Source organism: Lipotes vexillifer, unplaced genomic scaffold (assembly GCF_000442215.2).
Source record: "Lipotes vexillifer unplaced genomic scaffold, Lipotes_vexillifer_v1.1 scaffold554, whole genome shotgun sequence".
NCBI classification, from domain to species: Eukaryota; Metazoa; Chordata; class Mammalia; order Artiodactyla; family Lipotidae; genus Lipotes; species Lipotes vexillifer.
Window position 1 is genome coordinate 1,321,314 of NW_006794635.1, and position 16,166 is coordinate 1,337,479.

Sequence of the window (16,166 nt, forward strand, 5' to 3'; positions counted from 1 at the left end):
AGAACAAAAATGAGAGGATGGGCCTCTAAGTTGACAGGACAGAAGCAGGTATAAGAAGAGAGCTCAAGAGGGTAGTGAGTAGTGATGCCGACAGCTCACTGTGTGTGGCACTGGAGGAGTTAGACATGAGAGGGTGAATTTTCGGTTTGGAAAAGTAGAGGAGCTTTAAAGTCTTATACAGGCTTGGACACTAATTTCCAAATTTTCCTTAGAATCCTAAACTCCTTTGGGCTTTGAAGAAATAAATATAGATTCGTAGAGAAGAGGAGGCTAAGCACTAACATAGAATTGTATTATCTCATATGCCTACTTTTGAGATTGAATACGAAAAAACACCAAATAAAGATATAAAATCTAGGGCTTCCCTGGTGGCGCAGTGGTTGAGAGTCCGCCTGCCAATGCAGGGGACATGGGTTCGTGCCCCGGTCCGGGAAGATCCCACGTGCCGCGGAGTGGCTGGGCCCATGAGCCATGGCCACTGGGCCTGCGCGTCCGGAGCCTGTGCTCTACAACGGGAGAGGCCACAACAGTGAGAGGCCCGCGTACCTCAAAATATATATATCTATATATATGTATATATATATATGTATATATATATATATATACATATATATATAAATAAATAAAGTCTAGAGATCGCCAGTCATTTAATGGAATGCGATTTGGAGCAGAATTTCATAATTAGGATATCCAAAATATTACTCTTACTTGCCTTTGAAGATTTGGGTGGAACAATATAGATCTGAACCCTTTTCAGCCTCTACTTTTATCAAGGGCATTTTAACCTTCACTGTGTTTCACATTCAAACTCCTCAGAGAGAGTAGCTCCTAGTCTCAGTTGATGACTGCCATCTTTGTTGGGCAGAACTTTGAGCTTGACCACTTCCAAGACCACTGCTTATGCCATACATGGACTCACCTTGAATCAGCTGCTCATTCTTCCTGCAACCTGCACTGACAGCGTATTTGGGTTATGCTATGTAAATCATGGCCATCGTTCACTTTCAAAGGTGAGTTACAGGTGAAGAGTTGTTCTACTAAGCAAAAATTATTCTAACAGAGTGTGCCCCTAAAAGTCTTTATTCCCCAAAACTTTGTAAGTGTAGTTGAAGAAGGGGGGAATTGCTTTACCTAAACTTGAAAATAATTAAAGTTCATTATTTGGAAATTAATTCATACTAACACACTAAAAGTAAGACCAACATAAATTCATAAACTGCTATTAGGCTTCTCTAAAACTGTTTAAATATTATTTTAAGAGCCGCATTGTTTTTCATATGTGTGTGTTCTTCTTAGCTCCCCAGCTGAAAAATCCTTGAAGGAAGAACCACGTCTATTAGATTTTTATCGCTGACAACATCTAAGACTCTGTGCTCACCAAGGGTGTTAAATAAATGTTGCTGACTGACTGAACCCAAGGATCTAGGGAGTTATTGAATAGTTGACTTTAACTGCTTCATTAACTGTCTGTATCCACAGAGAGTAGAGATCAGCTGTTTAAAGTCATACACAAGAAAGCCTCTGTTCTATAATGTCAATAAAAGATATTGAAATTAGAGTGATGGGGTCCAAAAGGTGAGCCATAAAGGAAATTATTTCTACTCTATGCAAGAAGATCTGAATATACCTTCTTCCTCTGCAATCTAATAAAATATTTGTTAATAGGCCAATAGCATGAATTGAAATTTTCTGGGCCCTAAATAAATTCTGCTTAAAGTGACCCAATCCTGTTTACTGAGATTCTAGAGAAAAGTCAAGCAGGCAAGAGTTTTTCTTTTCATGCCAGAGTCTTCCTCAATTACAATGAATCAGGCTTGTGTTTGGGATTTTGTTTTTTAGAAACTTGCCAGTTGAAAACCATTTTAGGCTTGCTGCAAACTCATCAAAATAGGTGACTTTGAATCAAGGAATAAACTTGGTTAATGGCAGTAGCTCTCTTGGGCTGGAGCAAGTATATATGCCTTGTTCTGAAGCTTTTCAAAAATCAGATTTCTGAGTAATCAGAAAATCTTTATATATAATACTTTAATTGCAAGGGCATGTACATTAGAAAATATTGTATTTGTTTTAGGTAAAATTTTTTAAATTAGATAGGCCCTGACTACTTCCCTATTAAAGAGCTGTGCAGATTTTTCAGCCTGAGTGAAATAGTGACTTTCCCTATCATTGCAGAAGATGACAGTAGGCTTCTTTATCTGTCAAGTGAAAAATATGTGTATATGTGTGTATCTTATTGATTCTATTTCTCTGGTGAACCCTAATATACTAGACATCTTTGACCATAGACCCCTTTGTAGAGAACATCTACTAACATTTAGAAGGACATCAGTGTCCTGTGGAGCAAAGTCTGAGAAATCTTCTGTTGTCTGGTTCAAGCCAATAAGCAGACTTGAGAAGAAAAGGCACAGGATTCTGGAGTCAAAGAGACCACAATTCTGCCATTACTGGATTCACATGACCTCGTGAAAGTTACTTACCTTCTCTGAGCCTCCGTTTCCCAAATGCAAACTAGGCAGTAAGGCAGAATTCATAGATTGTTGTTATTCTTAAATAAGACAATACTTTATACTATATTGCCTGTCATTGAAAAAAAGGTTTTCTGTTCTTCCCCAAAGGAAGGATTATCCATCCCCCTTAGGAGGACAGAAGAAAAAGAAAAGTAGCATTCTCACTAGGATAGTAGTTACTTATAGATGAAGGAAAATTAGGATCAGTTAAGGGTCAGTTCTCTTCTTCTAAAGTTAACCCCCAAATATAAAATGCATCAAAAAATAATATGTCAGCCATGCTAAAAGAAGTACAATAGCAAAGGCACAAGAAATGGGGCATGGGAAAAACCCTTTCCTGCCATGAACTGTGAAAATCAGAAGACTATGTCTGGGGCTTGCAAATGGACAGAACATCACTGGTCCCTGATCTAAATTCTCTAAACATCTTGCACACTTCAGAGCAGGACAAACTGAACATCACGTGTTTGTGATCTAACATTAGGGATTTAGACCTAACTCTAATTTATCAACTGCTGAAATCCAGTCTAACCCAGATATTCAGTTTCTTTTTCGATGGTATTGATGTGTGATAACAACCTCTCAGGCCTTGACAAAGAACAGCCAGCCTGCACCATAGAGAGAGAAAACTCAAAAATACTAACAATGGAGTGCTAGGTTAGAGAAACTTAGTTACCCAAACTTCAACTCCTGCAGTAGACTTGTCAGCATGTTACACAGGGATTTAATTTAGTAGCTTTCCAACATATGGGCAACATATGGTCTCAGTAGTGCCCTGCTACTGGCGTGGCTGAGGAGGAGAGAAATATAATTAGACACCTGACAGGCAAGTGGCTGCTATCACAGTTCAGCCAAGGCTTTTGCAGAGGACACTAGATATTTTTAAAACACAGGTTCCATTGCAGCTAAAGAAATTGTACGCTTTTCTTTTGCTGACAAATAAGCATTCGTTTGTTTCAGAGTCTGATGGTAAAGAAGTGATGGAAATCATAAATCCTCTGCTCCTAATTCTCTCCTCCAGTTTCCTATGGAAAAGTGTACGTGCCACCTATGATATATGCAGTGGAATATTAGGAGGCCAAAACATTAATATTATTCTTATTCTCCTCTCCTTGAGAATGCACACATCCAAACAATTTGGTTTTGCTTGTCAGAAACTCCATTCTGTGCATTAAACGAAGAGGGACCTAAGGATTCTGTATGAAGCCAGCAAAATACGCCCTAAACACCTACATGGGAAAGGGCTGGGAGAACAAATGCTTTCTTTCTCCAACCAGATTGTAAGCTGCTCAAAGTCGATGAACTATCTTGACTATTACCCTCCAACATTATCATCACCTCAACCAACCAGCACAGTTCTTACTATCCAGCAGTAATTCATAAATATTGGCCAATGTATCAATATTTTTCCAGTATGTAGACTCCATGTGCATGGCCTCTTGAAAAAAGTGCAGGAGAAAAGTGTGATGCTTCCTTTGTGCACACTGTCTTTGTCACACACAACAAGGCCTGGCAGTAATTCAGCCCACAAGAAGGTTTGATTTTTCTGAGATCATTTTTTTGGAAGCAAAGGGCATTTTCTCCAAAGAAACCACATATAAATTTCAACCAAGTTTTACTTCTTCTGTTTTTTTTTTTTTTTGAAAAAGCAAGCATTTGTATGCTTATTTTCAAAGAAGAAAATTTCTTGTTTAAAGCTGATCTCTTGTTCATATCCAGTGTTACAGACAGTGTTTCTGTCTCCCCAAAGGTCATATATTGAAGCCCTAACACCCAATATGATGTTATTTGGAGGTAGGGTCTTTGTAGGTAATTAGGTTTAGACGAGGCCATGAAGGTGGAGCCCCATGGCGGGACCAGTGCCTTTATAAGAAGAGGAAGACACACCAGAGCTCATCTCTCCTCACATGCACACACTGAGGAAAGGCCATATGATGACAGAGGGAGAGGGTAGCCATCTGCAAGCCCAGAAGAGAGTCTTCAGCAGAACCCAAATATGCTGGTACCTTGATCTCTGACTTCCAGCCTCCAGAACTAAGAAAATAAACCTCAGAAAACTGTTTAAACCACCCAGTCTATGGTATTTCATTACAGCAGCCTGAGAAGCCAAAAACATCCAGTAAAACAATGTAGATAAACACAACTGAGAATAGAGCTAGTGGTTATATGGGCAAGGAGAGCAGTGATACAAGGAGGACACACACTCATGACCAGGATATAAGGTTGTTACATTTCCCCTCCTCCTGCCAGATGCATTAGGGGATTTTTCTCTGATTTCCCCTAAGAGGACCTGGTTGAGAATGTGGAGGCAACTCTCAGAAAACTGTGGGAGCCATCAATGACTGGGTTCCCCTGGACTATTTAACTCTCAGAGTTGTCTACACTTAGCCTCCAGCAACTCATCAACTAGGGTTCAATTGTACTACCTGGCACTGGCTCCTGTGGCAGTCTCCACTTATGACTCATGGCTCCCAACTGTAACAATTAGAGATAGCCTAATCCACTGGAGGGCAGACAACAAAAGCAAGAAAAACTACAATCCTGCAGCCTGTGAAACGAAAACCACATTCACAGAAACATAGACAAAAGGAAAAGGCAGAGAACTATGTAGCAGATGAAGGAACAAGATAAAACCCCAGAAAAACAACTAAATAAAGTGGAGATAGGCAACCTTCCAGGAAAAAAATTCAGAATAATGATAGTGAAGATAATTCAGTACTTCAGAAAAAGAATGGAGGCTAAGATCGAGAAGATGCAAGAAATATTTAACAAAGACCTAGAAAAATTAAACAACAAACACCTAGAATTAAAGAACAAAACTAACAGAGATGAATATTACAATAACTAAAGTGAAAAATACACTAGAAGGAACCAATAGCAGAATAACTGAGGCAGAAGAACGGATAAGCTACCTAGAAGACAAAAAGGTGCAATTCACTGCCCCAGAACATAATAAAGGAAAAAGAATAAAAAGAAATGAAGACAGCCTAAGAGACCTCTGGGACAACATTAAACACAACATTCATATTATATGGGCCCCAGAAGGAGAAGAGAGAGAGAAAGGACCCGAGAAAATATCTGAAGAGATTATACACATAGTAATGAAACTAACAAAAATTAAAGACAGAAAAACTATTAAAAGCAACAAGGGAAAAATGACAAATAACATACAAAGAACTCCCATAAGGTTAAGAGCTGATTTCTCAGCAGAAACTCTACAAGCCAGAAGGAAGTGGCATGACATATTTAAAGTGATGAAAGGGAAGAACCTACAACCAAGATTACTCTACCCGGCAAGGATCTCTTTCAGATTCGACGGAGAAATCAAAAGCTTTAGAGACAAGCAAAAGCTAAGAGAATTCAGCACCATCACAGCAGCTCTACAACAAATGCTAAAGGAACTTCTCTAAGTGGGAAACACAAGAGAAGAAAAGGACCTACAAAAACAAACCCAAAACAATTGAGAAAATGGTAATAGGAACATACATATTGATAATTACCTTAAATGTGAATGGATTAAATGCTCCCACCAAAAGACACAGACTGGCTGAATGGATACAAAAACAAAACCCATATACAGACTGTCTACAAGAGACACACTTCAGACCTAGGGACACATACAGACTGAAAGTGAGGGGATGGAAAAAGTTATTCCATGCAAATGGAAATCAAAAGAAAGCTGGAGTAGCAATACTCATATCAGATAAAACAGACTTTAAAATAAAGAATGTTACAAGAGACAAGGAAGGACACTACATAATGATCAAGGGGTCAATCCAAGAAGGAGATATAACAATTATAAATATATATGCACCCAACATAGGAGCACCTCAACACATAAGGCAAACACTAACAGCCATAAAAGGGGAAATCGACAGTAACACAATAATACTGAGGGATTTTAACACCTCACTTACACCAATGGACAGATCACCAGGACAGAAAATTAATAAGGAAACACAAGCTTTAAATGATACAATACAACAGGTAGATTTAATTGATATTTATAGGATATTCCATCTGAAAACAGCAGACTGCACTTTCTTCTCAAGTGCACATGGAACATTCTCCAGGATAGATCACATCATGGGTCACAAATCAAGCCTCAGTAAATTTAAGAAAATTGAGATCATATGAAGCATCTTTTCCGACCACAACACTATGAGATTAGAAATAAATTACAGGGAAAAAAAACGTAAAAAACACAAACACATGGAGGCTAAACAAAATGCTACTAAATAACCAAGAGATCACTGAAGAAATCAAAGAGGAAATCAAAAAATACCTAGAGACAAATGACAATGAAAACAAGACGATCCAAAACCTATGGGATGCAGCAAAAGCAGTTCTAAGAGGGAAGTTTACAGCAATACAATCCTACTTCAAGAAACAAGAAAAACCTCAAATAAACCACCTAAACTTACACCTAAAGGAACTAGAGAAAGAAAAACAAAACCCAAACTTAGTAGAAGGAAAGAAATCATAAAGATCAGAGCAGAAATAAATGAAATAGAAACAAAGAAAACAATAGCAAAGATCAATAAAACTAAAAGCTGGTTCTTTGAGAAGATAAACAAAATTCATAAACCTTTAGCCAGACTCATCAAGAAAAAGAGGAAGAGGACTCAGATCAATAAAGTAAGAAATGCAAAATAAGAAGTTACAACAGACACTACAGAAATACAAAGCATCATAAGAGACCACTACAAGCAACGCTATACCAATAAAATGGACAATCTGGAAGAAATGGACAAATTCTTAGAAAGGTATAACCTTCCAAGACTGAACCAGGAAGAAATAGAAAATGTGAACAGACCAATCACAAGTAATGAAATTGAAACTGTGATTAAAAATCTTCCAAAAAACAAAAGTCCAGGACCAGATGGCCTCACAGATGAATTCTATGAAACATTTAGACAAGAGATAACACCCATCCTTCTCAAACTCTTCCAAAAAATTGCAGAGAAAGGAACACTCCCAAACTCATTCTATGAGGCCACCATCACCCTGATACCAAAACCAGACAAAGATACTACAAAAAAAGAAAATTACAGACCAATATCACTGATGAATATGGATGCAGAAATCCTCAACAAAATAGTAACAAACAGAATCCAAAAGCATATTAAAAGGATCATATACCATGATCAAGTGGGATTTATCCCAGGGATGCAAGGATTCTTCAATATACACAAATCAATCAATGTGATACACCACATTAATAAACTGAAGAATAAGAACCATATGGTCATCTCAGTAGATATATAAAAAGCTTTTGACAAAATTCAATACCCATTTATGATAAAAACTCTCCAGAAAGTGGGCATAGAGGGAACCTACCTCAACATAATAAAGGCCATATACAACAAACCCACAGCAAACATCATTCTCAGTGGTGAAACTGAAAGCATTTCCTCTAAGATCAGGAACAAGAAAAGGATGTCCACGCTCACCACTATTATTCAACATAGCTTTGGAAGTCCTAGCCATGGCAATCAGAGAAGAAAAAGAAATAAAAGGACTACAAATTGGAAAAGAAGAAGTAAAACTGTCACTGTTTGCAGATGACATAATACTATACTTAGAGAATCCTAAAGATGCCAGCAGAAAACTATTAGAGCTAATCAATGAATCTTGTAAAGTTGCAGTATACAAAATTAATGCACAGAAATCTCTTGTATTCCTATACACTAACAAAAAAAGATCAGAAAGAAAAATTAAGGAAACAATCCGATTCACCAATGCAACAAAAAGAATAAAATACCTAGGAATAAACTTACATAAGGAGGTAAAAGACCTGTACTCAGAAAACTATAAGACACTGATGAAAGAAATCAAAGATGACACAAACAGATGGAGAGATATACCATGTTCTTGGATTGGAAGAATCAACATTGTGAAAATGACTATACTACCCAAAGCAATCTACAGATTCAGTGCAATCCCTATCAAATTACCAATGGCATTTTTTACAGAACTAGAACAAAAAATCTTAAAATTTGTATGAAGACACAAAATACCCCAAAGAGCCAAAGCAATCTTGAGGAGAAATAATGAAGCTGGAGGAATCATACTTCCTGACTTCAGACTATACTACAAAGCTACAGTAATCAAGACAATATGGTACTGGCACAAAAACAGAAATATAGACCAATGGAACAGGATAGAAAGCCCAGAGATGAACCCACGCACATATGGTCAACTTATCTTTGATAAAGGAGGCAGGAATGTACAGTGGAGAAAAGGACAGCCTCTTTAATAAGTGGTGCTGGGAAAACTGGACAGGTACATGTAAAAGAATTAAATTAGAACATTCCTTAACACCATACACAAAAATAAACTCAAAATGGATTAGAGAGCTAAATGTAAGACCAGACACTATAAAACTCTTAGAGGAAAACATACGAAGAACACTCTGCAACATAAATCACAGCAAGATCTTTTTTGACCCACCTCTTAGAGAAATGGAAATAAAAACAAAAATAAACAAATGGGACCTAATGAAACTTAAAAGCTTTTGCACAGCAAAGGAAACTATAAACAAGACAAAAAGACAACCCTCAGAATGGGAGAAAATAGTTGCAAACGAATCAACAGACAAAGGATTAATCTCCAAAATATATAAACAGCTCATGCAGCTCAATATTAAAAAACAAACAACCTAATCCAAAAATGGGCAGAAGACCTAAATAGACATTTCTCCAAAGAAGACATACAGATGGCCAAGAGGCACATGAAAAGCTGCTCAACAACACTAACTATTAGAGAAATGCAAATAAAAACTACAATGAGGTATCACCTCACACCAGTCAGAATGGGCATCATCAGAAAATCTACAAACAACAAACGCTGGAGAGGTTGTGGAGAAAAGGGAACCCTCTTGTACTGTTGGTGGGAATGTACACTAATACAGCCACTGTGGAGAACAGTACAGAGGTTCCTTTAAAAACTAAAAATAGAACTACCATACGACCCAGCAATCCCACTACTGGGCATACACCCAGAGAAAACCACAGTTCAAAAAGACACATGCACCCCAATGTTCATTGCAGCACTATATACAATAGCCAGGTCATGGAAGCAACCTAAATGCTCACTGACAGATGAATGGATAAAGAAGATGTGGTACATATATACAATGGAATATTACTCAGCCATAAAAAGGAACAAAACTGGGTCATTTGTAGAGACGTGGATGGACCTAGAGACTGTCATACAGAGTGAAGGAAGTCAGAAAGAGAAAAACAAATATCGTATAGTAACACTTACATATGGAATCTATAAAAATGGTACAGATGAACCGGTTTGCAGGGCAGTGATACAGATGTAGAGAACAAACGTATGGACACCAAGCAGGGAAAGTGGAGGAGTGGGGGTGGGGGTGGTGTGATGAATTGGGAGATTGGGATGGACATGTATACACTAATATGTATAAAATAGATAACAAATAAGAACTTTCTGTATAAAAAAATTTTTTAATAAAAAAAGTACTGTAACAATTAAAGGAATAAAATCAAAAACAAACAAACAAAAAAACACAGGATATGTTTTCCTCTGACTTTCATTTAAAAGATAGGATGCTGTGGAATTATCAGAGTCAGGCAGGCTAAGTCTACCCTTGTCAGCAGTCTAGGATCTACTGATAAGAAAGTTAAAAGTCCTTTGACAGGACACTAAGCACAGCCACTGAGGTTGAAGGTGAACAAGCAGATCTCCAACCGCCCCCAGAGACAGATACACAGGGAGAGCATTTGCAAAGTCAGATCTTAATTTTCAGATTCATTGGAATTTAGTACTATGAATTCCAAAGTCCACTCAACTTTCAACAAGATGTAGACTTACTGTAGCTCTAGTCCCTAAGTCAGTAAGGTCTCTTGGGTATTTTGGAGCTGTTCACTTTCATCCCATGTTGCAGCATGCAGAATTTTGTAATATTTATCAGCTGTGTACCTTGGGCAATGATAATAGTAATAGCTAACACTTACCAAATATCAGGTACTGTCCTTGGTGCCTATATTTATCCATTACATTCTCATGAGGTGGTTGCTGCTATTAGTCCCCTTTTTACAGAGGAGGAAACTGCAGCACAAATAAATTAAGGAACTTGCTCAAAAGTGAGACTAGTAGTTAGTGGCTGCATTGGAATTTGAACTCAGTCTGGTTCCAGATACCTCTCTGTGTCTACTATGCTGCAGTTTACTTAGCTGCTCAGAGCCTCACTGTATTCATGTACAAAATGAAGATAATGATTCCTCCCTTGTACAACCGTCTTGGTATTAAAGCCAATTTATATAAAGCTAATAGCACAGTGCCAGGCACACAGTTCACAGGTCCTAAGTAAACAGTGGTGGTGGAGGTGGGAACAGTAATAGCAGTAGCAGCTGTTGTTGCTATCATCATTGTTGTCACTGTCATGGCTGGAGTGGACTTCCTCTACAACCAAATTCATCTTGCAGTCGCTACATACGTAACAGAATTCAAGGGGACGTGTATCAATCTCTATTGGTTGGTTCCTAAAATAAATAATAAAACACACACACTAATAAATGTGAATTCAGGCATGCAAAGTAATCACTTCTAAATTGTTTGCCATGCCACTTACCCTTAACATCAAGTTTTAGACTAAATCTGCAGGAAGAGTGTAGTAGGTTAAAGATAACCACAAATTCTTACTATTCCTTCTATTGAAGAAGTGATTCTAATTTCCCTCACCTTGAATCTGGGCTGGCCTTAGTGAATTGCTTGACCAATAGCATGTGACAGGATTGACATTCTGGAAATTCTGAGATAGGTCTTGAAAGGCTCTCAGCTTCTGCCTGGGCCACTTAGAATACTTGCCCTAGGAGCCCTGAGCTCCATGTAAGGAGTCCAAGTCTCCCAAGAAGCTAAGGCCAGTCTCCCAGCCACCACCATCAAAGTGGCAGACATGTGAGCGAAGCCATTTTGAACCATTCAGAGCAGCCCATCTGCCAGCTCAGTACTACCAAGGGACCTCTAGCAGCACTACATGGAATAGAAGAATCACGAGAATTCTCAAACTGCTGATCAACAAACAGTGACATATAACAAAATAGTTGTTCTAAGCCACTAGGTTTAGGGGTAGTTTGTTAAACAGCAGGAGTTAACTGGAACAGAAAGAATTCCAAAATACGAAATGAGAAATTCCACAGAACTATGCCCTGGGAGAGAATAATTTTGGATTCAGCTGCCAATCAATAGACTCTAACTGAGTGATGTTGAGTGGGCAGCACTGGTCAGAGGAGAATGTTTTTATTGGAAAAAAGGAAATGTATCAGGGTTAGTTATAGGAATAGAATGCGTGATGTCAGTAAATTCAAGGTAACTTACAAGTTACCAAGACCTTGTGAAAACAAAGTAAGAGGACAGAAAATGGAGACTATTTTCATTCTTGTTACCTCAAAATTGAAACAAATCAAGAACAGAATTCGATCAGATGGAGTAGAGGGTCCAATAGAGGGTCCAACTGAGACTAAAATGCATGTGCCATGTAGGTGCCCTCAGCAGCAGAATCCTCTTAGGTTAACGATATCACAATGAGAAAGTAACACGCAAATTAAGCTTATAATAATTAAGGCAGAACTAATTCCACTTTGAGGAAGGATCTGGAAAGGAGTGAAGGAGCCATTTTTGCAGCAAATAAAAGATGAGATCCTGAGGAAAAGAATCTGAATTATGCATAAGAGGGTTAAACAGGGACCACGTGCTCAGAATTTTTTATGTGGCAGTCCTGTGATGTCTCCCTCTCGCTTGGGTCAGTGAAAAAATAGACAACGTGAAAGTATTAGACATACATAGAAGCAACCTGGCCTGAACTCAGTAGAGTAAGGTATACGAACCAGCACCCACACAGCCTTAAAATATCTGCAATTCCTTTTATTGTTTTAATTGAAATATAAGTGATGTACAATATTATATCAGGTATACAACAAAGTGATTCTTTTTTTTTTTTTTTTGCAGTACGCGGGCCTCTCAGCATTGTGGCCTCTCCCACTGCGGAGCAGAGGCTGCGGACGCGCAGGCTCAGTGGCCATGACTCACAGGCCCAGCCACTCCGCGGCATGTGGGATCCTCCCTCCTGGATCGGGGCACGAGCCCTTGTCCCCTGCATCAGCAGGCAGACTCTCAACCACTGCGCCACCAGGGAAGCCCGATTCAATATTTTTATACATGACAAAATAATCACCACAATAAGTCTAGTTACCATCTATCATCATACAAAGTTTTTACAATATTATTGAGTACAATCCCTATGCTGTACTTTACAACCCCATGACTTATTTTATAACTGGAAATTTGCACCTCTTAAACTTCCTTGCCTATTTCCCTCATCCCTCACCTCTGTCAACCACCAGCTCATTCTCTGTGTCTATGAATCTATTTCAGCTTTATGTTTGTTCATTTGTTTTGTTTTTTAGATTCCACATATAAGTGAAATCATGTAGTAGTTGGCTTTCTCTGTCTGACTTACTTCACTTAGTATGATAATCTCTACGTCCATCCATGTTGCTGCAAATGGCATTATATCATTCTTTTTCGTGGCTGAGTAATATTCCACTGTATAAATGTACCACAACCTCTTTATTCATTCATCTGTCAATGGACACTTAGGTTGCTTCCATGTCTTGGCTATTGTAAATAGTGTTGCAATGAACTTCGTGGACCCTTCTGTTGTGATGGGGCTTACTACTGTGGACATATGCTGGTAGACAGGGCCCCCTGGTCCAACTGCCTGCCAGACCCTGCCTTGAGTGGTATCTGCTGGCCCACTGGTGTGTGTGGCTGGGTCCTGGTACAGCTCACTGCAGGGCATAGGAGGTCTGGCAATATTCTGCTGGTTGGTGGACCTGGTCCCTGAATGGCTGGCTGCAGGACCTTTCGGAGGTGCCCAAGGCTGACGCAACTGGGCCAGGTCCTGGTGCACCTGGCTGGGGCAAGGGGAACCTGTGCAATTCTTTTACTTAACCTACACAATACCCTTCTGGGGGCAATAACAGTATCTTCATTTCTGGAGCTATGAACAGAGCTATTAAACAACTTATTTAAAGCCATGTAACAGCTCATAAAAATCTGCAAAACAAGGTCACTTCTGATATGTAGGACTTTATTAATCTCTCTTGCTCTCTCTCTCTCTCTCTCTCTCTCTCTCTCTCTCTCTCTCTCTCTCCCCCTCTCTCTCTCTCCCCCCCTCTCTGTCTCTCTCTCCCCTTACTCTATTTCTTTTTTTGTCCTAGGAAGTTAAGAGATTTGATATACTAAGAAAACTTTTCCTGAGTATTGTCATGCAGATATTTCAAAGTAGCCCTAATTTTGTCTATTCTTAAACAGTCCAATAACAAGGAAAAAATCTGAAACCATCCAAGGAAAAGAAACTAATAAGGACTTTATTCAATGACACAACATGGCCAATATATTGATTCCAGGGAATTTCTGTCTGAAGAAATGTTTGCTGTTGAATCCAGCACTGCTAGGTGGCATGCTAAGGTTAAAAATAGCTGGGGGCTTCCCTGGTGGCGCAGTGGTTGAGAGTCCGCCTGCCGATGCAGGGGACACGGGTTCGTGCCCCGGTCCAGGAAGATCCCACGTGCCACAGAGTGGCTGGGCCCGTGAGCCATGGCCACTGAGCCTGCGCGTCTGGAGCCTGTGCCCCGCAACAGGAGGGGCCACAACAGTGAGAGGCCCGCATACCGCAAAAAAAAAAAAAAAATAGCTGGAAAAAATGGCGTTTTGCTACAATCCAATATCAATTTATACATAATTTCCCAGCAGCAGAAATTCTGACCCACAAACACTGATGTTTTTATTTGCTAAAAAAAAATCAAGTTTAAAGAGATATTGCAGCTTCAGAGATGTCTTTCTTTTTATCTTATTTGTTTTTAGTAAGAAAAGAGATTAAAGATTTTGTTAAAAGTAAAGACAGTCAACAATCCTTGAAACAAACTATTGTCTAAACAATCCATCTTGGAAAATATGTTGCTCCTTATGCAATTTAAACACAGACTTAAGACAACCCCACAGAGAAGAACGTAAATTTTATTTTATTTTTAAATGTTAAGTAATTCAATACCTTGCTTTATCTTCTAATTAAAAATAAATAAACAAATAAACTGCCAGTGGACAGAATCACCTCGAAGGTAATTTTCTTTTTCTTTTTGATCCATGATCAATTTTACACACACACACACACACACACACACACACAGTCTTGCATTATTTCATGTTTCTTTTGTCTCCAAGGTTTTGAACTCCCTTAAGCTCAGGAACTATGTTTTCTTTTGTGCTCCCCACTGCATAAAGAACAGTTCTAGACATACAAGATAATATATTTTTCTTAAATTGAAATTCACACAAAAGAACATGTTCTATGATATAGTGTATTTTCTTCCAAGCATTATGCAAGATTTTTAGAAAGTTGGTGAAGCTTTTTACAAGTGTCTGCAAATTTTCAACCTTGTTAATTAATAAGAAATTTTTAAAAACCTGATTAATATTTTTATCCTAGGAAACTAATGTTTCATAAAGATCAAATAGTGAGTGTTCCTAATTCCCAGGACAGAGATCAAAAGATTGTTTAAAACTCTGTATTATTAGAAGTACATTGCTAACAAAATCAACAGGGAAAATGTAGAAGGTGAAATATTTATACCCTAATCACTAATGAAAGAATGAGATATAAATTAGAGTCTAGTAAGTTTCCAAAGAGATGTCTGAAAAAAAGTATGACCTATATATCATTTTGTGTTTGCAAGCATTTTAAATTACTGAAGATTCTATATGATGACAAACGTCTAACAAACTTTTTCTTAATTTCCTAGCAAAATACCCTTGAAGACACACAAAAATGCAAAAGCTGACTTTGAGACAAGATGATAAGAAAAGATCTTGGAAAATCCTGGTGTAATTCTCACTAAATGCATCATCAGTCAAGATGGATTGAGATGTACATTACTGAACCATGTATCGCCTACTCTACCCTCTGAAACAGACGAAAAGGTCACCCCACCCCCCAGAAAATCAGTACTGAAGACAAAAATGAGAAGCTCGGAAGAAAATAATGAGAAAGACAATACACGCGGAGGGTAGAGGACAAAGAGTTAAGAATATACATTTTCCAATGAAAGGAAAAACAACGGAACACAAATGATAATCAAATAGAAGAAAACACCTCAGTTGAAAAAACACATGAGCCAAGTATTCATGGGGATCCTAGAAAAAAATAAGACAAAATGCAGACAGACAGACAGACAGACACACACACACACACACACACACACAATTACATAATTTCAAAGAAAAAGAGAGTCTACAAGTATTTGGGGAAAATATCTGCCTCACATTTCTCTCCTAAACATACCAGAAGACAGTAGAACAATCAGATTCTGCTGGATGATGAGTAGCAGGTCACAGCTGTGACACAGGAATTTTATAGCTATTCAAGTAATTATTCATCTGTGACAGAAACAGAAAGACTTTCTCAAATAAGACTAAAAAACATACTAATGAAGTATGTCCTTGTTAAATTTAAATAAGACAAGATTCCCAAGATCTTTGTTTAAATAAGAAATTGGCAGAGTAATTTTATTTTACCTCAAGCATGTGAAATAAGAGGGAAATAACAATGATCTCCTTCAGATTTCAGAG